This window comes from Ammospiza caudacuta, chromosome 3, assembly GCF_027887145.1.
Source record: "Ammospiza caudacuta isolate bAmmCau1 chromosome 3, bAmmCau1.pri, whole genome shotgun sequence".
NCBI classification, from domain to species: Eukaryota; Metazoa; Chordata; class Aves; order Passeriformes; family Passerellidae; genus Ammospiza; species Ammospiza caudacuta.
Genome location: NC_080595.1, coordinates 30,115,270 through 30,125,410, shown reverse-complemented (window position 1 = coordinate 30,125,410; position 10,141 = coordinate 30,115,270). Strand labels below are relative to the sequence as shown.

Sequence of the window (10,141 nt, the reverse complement as noted above, 5' to 3'; positions counted from 1 at the left end):
CTTTCTTCCCATTAGGGCCATGCTCTTTCTCTTACATTAAGGGGTAGAGGCTGAGCTAGTGCACAGATTCCTCTTCTGTTGAAGTGAGGGGAGAACGACCATCCTTTAATGCATCGAACTCCAATTTATTGATCGATCAGTCACTTTAAATAACAGTGTTAATTAACTTCATGCATATTCCAAAATCCAGGTTTACGATAGGCTAACAGAGAAAACTCTAACCACTCCTTTTGTTTTACAATACCGATAATTGTTTACACAAAACAAAACCAGTGTTCCCACTGTGACATGAGAGGTTCCCAAAACTTCCACATCTGTTCTCAGGGTGCCATCTTTTTCCAGAGAGGGTGTTTCGTTTGTTATGGGAAGACTGTCTGAGAACCTTATTGTTTATAAAGTGATACATGAGAGAGTCTAATTGTTTATAGTAATCAGCCTGGGAACTGCTTTTGGAACTGCTTTGCAACTACGTTTTACTTTTCTCTCACTGTATGCCTTCATGGCCTTTTTCTTTAAGCCATGCTTGAACTAAACTCCCGACACTCTTCCACTTCATAGCCATGCAGCTGCATCCTGCCCTCACAGTTAATCTCATTTATGGCCTTTCCAGAAGGCAGCCTACCCTGGGTGACAATTACAGTTGGTTAATTTTGGCATGATGTGATTAAAAGCAGACTGATATAAATCACTGAACAGTGTAGATTATGAAAATGAAGTTGAGGTAGCTTCCCAACCACAGCACTACCATGAGGGAAGCTGAGAGCCAGATGTTTGGCTAATGAAGAGCCAATCTAATAATGGACTTTGTGTATCCTCTGGAGCTTGAAAGCCTTGCCTAATGCCAGATCTCTCCATGTTATGATACATATTGAACATTTTAGAGGTTTACACGTTGGTTTAGTGGGTTGTCTTGGCTTATAAGTAAATACCCTAGGAGAAAGTTTGGGAGAAATGTCTTCTGGAGCCCTGGAAGTGAGAGCCCTAACAGAAGATATCTTAAGAAGGATATTCCGAGTAGCCTAGGTATGCAGGTGTCTTAAGCACTCTGAGTCTTACCTTTTGTTAAAGTGCAAAGTGGCCTGTTTGAGTAGGCAGTGTCATTTATGGACAAAAACAAGAGAGAAGCATCTGTGCAATCGGGGCAGAGGGATGTCTGTGTGGAAACCCACTCTAAGTCTGCAATCAGAGCCTTCCTGCCTCTCCTTGCATTCTTCAGAGTCCATGCCCACTGAAAAGAGGAACTGTAAGATAAAGTCTTTTTCTTTTTCATCACCTGAAATGTGATGGGACACTTTTAAGTCAAGTGTGGGTGCCCTGATTACAAGGTCACTTTAGGTTCTGTGTGGCTTGAAATGTGCAGCTGTCCTGGCCAGTGTGAACCTGCAGACATCCTCTGCTGAGAGATGAGCTCAGTGCTCCTGAGCCAGCCTCCTGCCTGCCCCTTACATTGCTGCCATCTCCTCAGAGATGTCCTGCCTGGCACAGGAGTGACAGAAGGTGCAGCTGGGGGCAAGGGCACTCCGGTCCACAGAGTCAGTGCATTATAGCAGCTGCCCATTTGATACCTCCATGGATTATGATAGCACATTAGCCTTTGGCCTTTGCAGTAAGAGAAATTACAGAAGTAAGAAAATGACAGAAAATATGTCAAATCACCTGGTGATTTGATTGAAAAAGAGAACATTTTAAAGATTCTGGTTCTATTAAACAGGCAGCATAAAAGCACAAAGCTCAAAGACAACCTATGCTCAGAAAGGATATCTTTTATTCTTGGGATAAACCCTCCTGTTCTGCTGGAGTTACTTTGCATCTTGTATATTCAGACCAACTTTTGTAATTTTTTTTTAACAGACAAGGAGAGGGAACTATTTCTGTACTTTGCTTGTGACTTGGGCCAGAGCAATTACTAAGGAAGTGTTCTGATCAGAGGAAATTGGATCATGAGTAACATTTCTATTAATTTATGCATTAATCTGCAAGTCACACATTCAGCTTGAATGTGAAAAAATCCATTAATGGAAAGAGGAAGAAGGGAAGAAGAAAGAAAAAGATTAGGAGAGCAGGAGCTGATCAGAGCACAATTCCTTGGTTAGTTACTCTGCAAAAAGCACAGACTGAATGTCTCTACCTGAACATTCAGAATTTTTACTGATGGCATAACTTTTCATGTCAGTAGAGTAAAATCTTCCTGAATCCATTTTCCTTTTCCTCCTAAACAGTATGTTCTGGAGAATCTGTGCTAACTTCATTACATTGCTTTCACTGCCTAAAGATGGCAAAGCTTGTCAGAAAAAGTCAAAAAACTTGGAGGGTTTTACTTTAAAAGAAGGTTTCGTTTTGCAAAATATGGGTTTTTCTCATTTGTAACAAAGCTTAATGAAGATTACAGGAAAATTATTTTTCCCAGCCAGGCAAAAAACCAAAATTTTTGGCATAGTTTTTTCTCATTCAGATCATGCTCTGCTTTAGTGATGAACCTGTTGAAGTAAGGATTTGTGTTAGAACTGCTTCTGTTCAGCAGATGACTCAAAGCAGAACCTCACTGGTTCCTCAGCCCAACCTTCACTTGTGTTGGGCTGCACACTATGTGCCATCCAAGCCCAACACAAACACTTCAAGGGACAAGGCTTTGTGAAGTCTGGACTACATCTTTCTTTGACAAATAGCACACAGTGCCAAGATTTGCCACATGTGAAGCAAAGGTTTAGAATTGACAATGTACTTCACAGAATCATAGAATTGCAGAATATGCTGACTTGGAAGGGACCATTCAGTCCGCAAGGATCATCAAGTTGAACTCCTGCCCTGCACAGGACACCCCAAGAGTCACACCATGTGCCTGAGAGCATTGTTCAAACACTTCTTGAGCTCTGTCAGGCTTGGTGCTGTGAGCACTCCCCTGAGGAGCCTGTTCCAGTGCCCAGACATCCTCTGGGTAAAGAACCTTTTCCTAATATCCAGCCTTCATCTTTAACAGATCCTTGACTAATTTGTCCCTTGACTGACTGCCCTGCAGTGTTCCATCAAGTCCATCAATTTCTCCACTGCAATGGAGGTTGGAGTCCCTGGAGAGCCTTGAGGCTGTAGTGTCTCTGAAAACAATTGGTTTATCTCTTGCTCCTTGGCTAGAATACTACATAGCCTTTTCACTGCTTCTTGTAGCTCCTTCACTTGAGGGATTTGCTCCTCAGCCAGAGCACACCTTCTGCAAAAGAACTGTTTGTCAGCTCCAGCCTTTTGAAGAAACCTCAGAGACTCCTGTCTGAAGAGCTTTTCTCATGGAAGACAGTCTTCTGCATTCCAGTATCTCCAGGTTATATTCATCACTTTCACAGACATAATAATTACCATATTCTTGCTGAAATTGCCATTAAATGAACCAAATAGATAGGACCCAGTTCTTAGGGTATTGTGACAACCTTGTTCTAGCAGAGCAAGAAATATCATCTTATTTCAGTAGCTGTTTCTTAGAAATGGAAAAACAGAGTGAGAAAGGCTAAAACTAGAGGATAAACCGTCCTCAAATTGAGACTATTTAATTTCATGTATAATGCTGTTGTGTTTGTCTTCATTCTGCAGTCATGAAAGGGGTGCAGATTCCCTGAAATTCAGCAGCATGGCTTGCTTTTGGAGTAACGCTTCAGCTGTAGTGCAGGACATTGCCTACCATGCCAGCCACATGTTGTGCATCTGTTCAGTACAAGCACTTGCAGGACAGTAAAATGGCTGCTAGATGATGCCACTTAGTTTTGATTCCTAAAGGCTTGCCACTGCAAGTTATTCCAATTATTATTCCAACAAAAGTTACCTCAGTTGTCACTTTGGTAAAAGTATGTATCTGCAATCCCACGTACGTGATATCAATTTTGAAAAAGCAGTGATCACTGCAACCAAAGCATTCACATCTGTTAAAAGCACAGCTTGTTTTTCACTTGTGTCAAAGCTGTTGGCACAGAATTCAAAGCACTGGATTGGCAATTCTATCAGGAAGCAAGTGCCACATAAAGCTGTAATAGCTGCCTTCGTTAGCTTTCTTTTTGTTGTCAGAAAAATTCCAAGTGCTTTGGATAACACAGCGTGCCACATATCTATAGAAGTTGTTGGGCAGCAGTGTGACAGCCATATGCTTACATCTATAATGTGTGCTTGCCCTCATCTTTAACTAAATGTTTTCCTAAAGCAGCTGTGGCAACAGGAGTGAGCTCAACAATTCCCACACAAGTAAAACGCAGCTGAAGCCACTGGCTTCTCCGACAAGGGGACTGAGCCCACAAGTGCTCCAAGTACTCTGCAAAGATTCCTGCCCTAACACTAATAGAGTGTCCTGTGGAGTCAGGCAGAGTTGCTGGTGCAGTTGGAGAAGGATATGGCCTGGTTTCTCAGCATGGTGCTGAAGCAGGAATCTTGCTTTTGGTGCTGGCACTAACTCATGTGGGTCACAAGGACTGCCTCTGCACTGCCCTTGGGTGTGAGCTGGCTTGTGTTTCTCTGCACCTGCAGCAAGGATCTTCCACAAGTTCTTCTGAAATCTCCCTTTTCACCTCCTCAGACGTGGATGAACTGGGAGATTATGGGAGCTGGAAAGGGAATGCAAGCAGAGTTAGGAGGAGGCACGTGTGGCTAACCGTGGCAATGCAGGAAATTCAAACCACTTTGGTTTTGAAATTACAAGCAAAATCATTCCATGTTAGAATGTATGAGGTTTGTTTTATATCCCACCTTACTGGACCCCACGAATAAAGAACAAAAATCCAGATATCATGTGTTGCCAAATATTTCACTCCTCTTTCTCACAACTCCTATTCAAAGTCTGACTGACTATTAGATGTTCCTCTGACAAACTCTATGTTCCAGCTTTTCTGACTGCAAACACCAGGCCTTGCATTAAAATAGACCTCTGTCCAGTAGCTGGGGCATGATGAAGAGCCTGCCCATCCTTTCAGCCATGCTCCTGTAACAAGAAGGGCACATGGAATCCGTAAACATCCTGAGGATTTCCTCTTCAAAACTGAGACTGCTTTTTCCTCCCTTCTGCTTTGGATTTGTTTGCTCTTCCTAGGAAATAATTACTGCTTCATTTTTCACTTTTTACACAAAACATTTGGCATATCTTGGAGTTTGGAATTGAGAGAAAGACAGCAAATATTGTCATCTTTCTGCTTTCATACAGTCTACAGGCTGAGAATGGCCTTGTGATAGTATGGAAGAGTACTATAGCAGCACAGAGTGTAAAAGTCTCTGCTGTTTATGCCATCCATGAGGACTCTGCAGCTGCAGAGGACTCTAGGAGGCAACACTGTGAGGTCCTCGCTTCACCCTCCCCACCCGAAATATTTCGTAGCACATTTGGAATACAAATTTGTGCTTTTGAAGTTTGCCCTTTTACAAATGAAATAGATGAGTGGAACCTGTCCAGACAGTTTTTATTGCAGCAGCACTGCTCCATTATTAATCTCTCTCCAGACACGTCAATTGCTCGCTTTCCAGATAAGACGATGGCCCTGCACATGGTGGGATAAGAAAGAGAATGGTGCACAACTCCAGCTGCCTCTCACAACTCCCCACAGTGCCAACAGCTGTAGTGACTGTTTCTGAAAATGAGGAAAAGTACATTACTATTAGTACTACAATAGTACTACATTACAAAAAGTACATTACTAATAGTACTACAATACTATTCCAGTATTGCTTGAGAGGGGTCTGGCTTGGCCACTGGGATCCATTTCAGAGCCACGAACCAGGGGCAGGAAGGCAGATTCCTGCAGTTTGGAATAAAGCATGTAAGTTCCTTAAGGAGTCTAGTTTAGACATGCCCCTTGCTTAGATATGGCTGCTTTCAGCATTGTAATCTTCCAGGGACAGCTTAGGGCATCCCATTCCGTACAAGGGGATAACTCACATTCACCTTTCCTTAAATGCCAGTCCTTCCTTGGGTTTTCTACATGATTGCTATAGAAACCATTTCAGTTTAGCTTACTTGCTTACATCACAGATAAAATTACTTCTCACACATCACATGAAAATAGAAGACTTGAAAAAGTGTATTTTAATATTCTGGCTTGGGAAAAAAAAACTAAAACACACAGGGAAAAAAAATACCCTGTAAATCTATCTAAAGCAATTCACAGTAGTAATGCAATGTAATTTTTTCCAACTATTTGGAGGTTAAATTGGGCCTTTGACAACCTGATAACTTGAGCAAACAACTCTAAACTAGTCTTAACCTCCCCCCTTCTTTAAATAAAGCTCAACTTGTAATATGGAATGTGAATTGTTTTGACTGTTAAACCATTCCAAACTGAAAACCCACTCATCATAAACGTGTTGAAAGAAGAATATATTTCAATAGTGCGGCAGTCTCTTTGAGTATAGTAGAGCAGCAGTCTTCAATCAACTAGACTTTCTTTCCAGAAACAGAAAATGAAAGCCTAAGTGCCATACACATTTTTAAGTAATTTATCTAAATTGAAGGAACTAACTTTTTTGTGACTGATTATCGCTGCATATAGGAATGGCTATGGATAACAGGTTTCTTTTGCTTTTCAAAATGATATATAACAATGTTCCATGCAGAGACCTTCTACTTACACATCTGTTCAGCACCTGCCCATAATTACTTCATTCATTTTTATTATTGGGCTTGTCAACATATTAATGTAGCTGTACATTCAAATTGATTGTAATTGCAAATTTCCTGAAAAAGCTTGGTTTCTGCAAGTATTTAATTAACCTGATATCCTAAATTAAAAATAATTATGTAACTGTACTCCACTACAATAATACATACATGTCTCCCTCTACATACAAAATGGATATTCCACATAATTCATACAATATGTGGATTAATATTGTATAATTAAAGGTCAGCCTTCAACTAGAAAAGGACAGATAATTAACTTCAGTATTTAGAAACCTGACATATTTCAATTAAGACAGCAATTTGTCATAAACTTCATAAATTAAGTTATCAAGGACTATGTTAGCAATGTTTTTAATAAATAGAGATGGTGAAAGTAAGCATATTCCTTCTTGTGACATAATTTTACTTGAGTAAATGGTTTACATAGAAAGCCTTCCATTTCTAGGTAATGAGGTCATATTTACCATGTCTCTGCAACTACCAATGCTTATTTCCATCTACTGGCTCTGGACGTAGTTGGTACCCTCTGCTGAGTTCTTCTCTCTGGTGCACAAAAAAGCCCATGATGCTGCACTTGCAGCCCTCTTTGGGTTTAGGATAAATCAGGAGAGGAGTTATTCCCAGCCCAAGAACCTGAACAGCTCCACTCCCAAAGACATCACAGTCATCAGCAATCTGGACACATCCCTGAGTGGCTGCTGAGGCAGAACTCTGGTGGATTGGCACGATGACACAAAACTACATGTCGAGAATTAATTTCCTCTCATGGGAGAAAGTGATATTTTTAGAGTTTCTTGTTGAAAGTGTAACCAAAATTTCTAGAGTACTCTACCTGAGGGACAGTCAAGTATTGTCACTGTAAAGGTTTCTGGAGCTGTGGTCCAAAATATGCTCCCCAGAAATCCAAAGTTGCCTTTGATTTTTCCCTGTTCTTCTGTAGGGCTGTGTCAGCCCATGGAGTTTGGTGGAGCCTCGGAGGGAAAAGGAACATAGGTGAACTGACTGAAAAACAGTCAAGTTTTGGTCACACGCCTGCTGGACTGCTTTCAACAGACTCATCAAATTCACAACTTCTCTACAGAACATTTCGTTTCCATGAGCGAGCCTTTTCCCTTGGAAGGTATCCAAAATGTTTGCTCTAACACTGCTCATGCTTATCTTGAAGCAAACTGTAGGATCTGTATTCCACAATGGCTGAGTTAATCCATTCAGAAGCACTGATGCCAATGAATATATATCCACTGAACAGCAGAGCTATGATCTGGAATTTGAACTCTCATAATTCAAAGAAAATGTGAAACAGGCTTTTGATTTGATCCACTATCGCTGTAAGAACTGAGAATGAAATACTGCTCCCAGCTCTGATCCAAACCATTCAAAGTCCAGTGGTTGCTCTTAGAATTTGATATGAACTCTTAGTAAAATTTTGTCAGCAATAAATGTGTTCAGATTTTTTGTGTGTGAGGTTGGGATATATAGCAATAGGTGATTATGTTCCCTATGCAGTACACATCGTGAATCTCAGCTCTGACCTCAGTCCGGCTTTCTGAGAATGCTACTGATACTACAACCAGAAGAAAAACAGTTGTAAATGTTATCTAAATGATCACTGTTCCATATGAAAGGAAATGGCTGCAGAAATTTGTTTCCTGTCATTTCTTGCCTCAATTCTTTGAATGTGTCCATAGAAAAGTTTCACTGAAATTGAAGAGCATCCATATATGAGGACAAGTTCATGCCCAAGTGTCCAGCCACATATCCCGAGTATTACTGATGGCTTATTTCAGTGAGGGACAGAAGAAAGGGAAACATGAGAAGGGGGTTGGCTTTCCAGCTTGGAAGACCATTCCTCTTCCCCTTCATCATTGGCTCCCTTCAGTGCTTCTCCATGTGCAACATCAAGTTGAAAATGAGGAGCAGAAAGATTTGTCTTGGCAGTTTCCTGTCTTCTCTGTTACTTACTTCACGTGAGATGAACATTGTTTTGGGATCCTAATCTTAAAAAAGATCCTAAGGCTCTGAAAGCACACTGTGTCTCCAGCTTTCCTTGCTTACCTTAACTTTCTGAACATACACTTCTCCATTTCCCATCAGGGTTTTTGTTGGGTAAATCTGGACCTGTTGAGAGGGGAAAAAAAGGCAAGATGAAAGGAAAGGGAAAAGGAAACAGGGAAGGGAAGGGAAGGGGAAGGGAAGGGAAGGGAAGGGAAGGGAAGGGAAGGGAAGGGAAGGGAAGGGAAGGGAAGGGAAGGGAAGGGAAGGGAAGGGAAGGGAAGGGAAGGGAAGGGAAGGGAAGGGAAGGGAAGGGAAGGGAAGGGAAGGGAAGGGAAGGGAAGGGAAGGGAAGGAAGGGAAGGGAAGGGAAGGGAAGGGAAGGGAAGGGAAGGGAAGGGAAGGGGAAGGGAAGGGAAGGGAAGGGAAGGGAAGGAAGGGAAGGGAAGGGAAGGGAAGGGAAGGAAGGGAAGGGAAGGGAAGGGAAGGGAAGGGAAGGGAGGGAAGGGAAGGAAGGGAAGGGAAGGGAAGGGAAGGGAAGGAGGGAAGGGAAGGGAAGGGAAGGGAAGGGAAGGGAAGGGAAGGGAAGGGAAGGGAAGGGAAGGGAAGGGAAGGGGAAGGAAGGGAAGGGAAGGAAGGGAAGGGAAGGGAAGGAAGGGAAGGGAGGGAAGGGAAGGGAAGGAAGGGAAGGGAAGGGAAGGAAGGAAGGAAGGAAGGAAGGAAGGAAGGAAGGAAGGAAGGAAGGAAGGAAGGAAGAAAGAAAAGAAAGAAAGAAAAGAAAAGAAAAGAAAGAAAGAAAAGAAAGAAAGAAAGAAAAGAAAGAAAGAAAGAAAGAAAGAAAGAAAGAAAGAAAGAAAGAAAGAAAGAAAGAAAGAAAGAAAGAAAGAAAGAAAGAAAGAAAGAAAGAAAGAAAGAAAGAAAGAAAGAAAGAAAGAAAGAAAGAAAGAAAGAAAGAAAGAAAGAAAGAAAGAAAGAAAGAAAGAAAGAAAGAAAGAAAGAAAGAAAGAAAGAAAGAAAGAAAGAAAGAAAGAAAGAAAGAAAGAAAGAAAGAAGAAAGAAAGAAAGAAAGAAAGAAAGAAAGAAAGAAAGAAAGAAAGAAAGAAAGAAAGAAAGAAAGAAAGAAAGAAAGAAAGAAAGAAAGAAAGAAAGAAAGAAAGAAAGAAAGAAAGAAAGGAAAGAAAAGAAAAGAAAGAAAGAAAGAAAAAGAATGTAATGTTCTGGTAAATGTTCTCAGCTGGTTTTATTACAAAATTACCAACTTGAACTAGAAGCTGATGTTTTCTTTGTCTGGATGGTGCATCTGAATCATGGGTGTCCTGAAATTAAATCAAATGGGAATTGTTGCATGTTCAGGGATGATATTTGTTCTGGCATTCTCTGTTGTCCACATATTCACATTAGGCTAATTTTTCCTATTTCTGCATTGCCATATACTTGGCAGGTACAGCAAAATAAACAGTAGCATAGTTAATCAATCCAATCTTGTTGGAAAGAGACTGAAAGGAGACCT

General features: G+C 41.1%; 1 long non-coding RNA gene across 1 annotated transcript; it reads right to left on the bottom strand.

The window, feature by feature from the left end:
* Positions 1 to 5,407: 5,407 nt before the first annotated feature.
* Positions 5,408 to 9,940, bottom strand: LOC131555867 (uncharacterized). The gene is made up of 3 exons (XR_009274555.1): positions 9,887 to 9,940; positions 8,696 to 8,758; positions 5,408 to 5,591 (listed from the first exon to the last, which is right to left on the bottom strand). It is a non-coding gene; the product is annotated as an uncharacterized LOC131555867 (long non-coding RNA).
* Between the last annotated feature and the right edge of the window lie 201 nt (positions 9,941 to 10,141).